General features: G+C 35.0%; 1 pseudogene; it reads right to left on the reverse strand.

The window, feature by feature from the left end:
* Positions 1 to 233: 233 nt before the first annotated feature.
* Positions 234 to 350, reverse strand: LOC138817404 (U6atac minor spliceosomal RNA; annotated as a pseudogene).
* Positions 351 to 620: the final 270 nt, after the last annotated feature.

Genomic DNA, 620 nt, shown 5'->3' on the forward strand with positions numbered 1-620 from the left:
TTACTTATATCTTTTATAGCTTTCAACATCTTTAATCTGTATGCTTAGTGTTTTAACTATAAGGTGTCTTGGGATGTTCTTATCTTGCTTGTTTTCTGTTTGGTGTTCTTTAAGTCTTTTCTACATGGATGACCTCTTTTTTGAGATTGGAAAAGTTTCCTACTATTGTTATTGAATTTTTTTCAATACCACTAGTTTGTATGTCTTCTCCTTTTCTATACCTATGATTTGTAAAATATACTTAAATGCCACAAAGTAGGTGGTGATGTCTTGGCTGTATGTACGTTTTCAGGCCCCAGGACCTCTTCCATCCTTGTCAAGAGGAGGGCTAACCTCCTTTCATACAACCTATCTGAATTTATTTCTGACCTTTGTGTTTTGTTTCATGTGTTTCTCATGACTAGGACCACAGTAATTCAAATGGATAGCTTTGAAATACCTTCTCACCTGGTGAGCTAATTCTTCATATAACACCCTTTCAAAATTGCCCTGTTTTTGCTTTTTTTCTGCATGAACCTCAGAATCAGCTTGTCCAGTTAAAGAGAACAAAGGAAAAGTTTAATTTTGTGATAGAGGGCGGGGATTATACTCAGGTCCTTATACCAGAGTTATTTTTATTT

The sequence above is a fragment of the Dipodomys merriami genome, unplaced genomic scaffold (genome assembly GCF_024711535.1).
Source record: "Dipodomys merriami isolate MVZ:Mamm:240054 unplaced genomic scaffold, mDipMer1.0.p SCAF_7, whole genome shotgun sequence".
NCBI classification, from domain to species: domain Eukaryota; kingdom Metazoa; phylum Chordata; class Mammalia; order Rodentia; family Heteromyidae; genus Dipodomys; species Dipodomys merriami.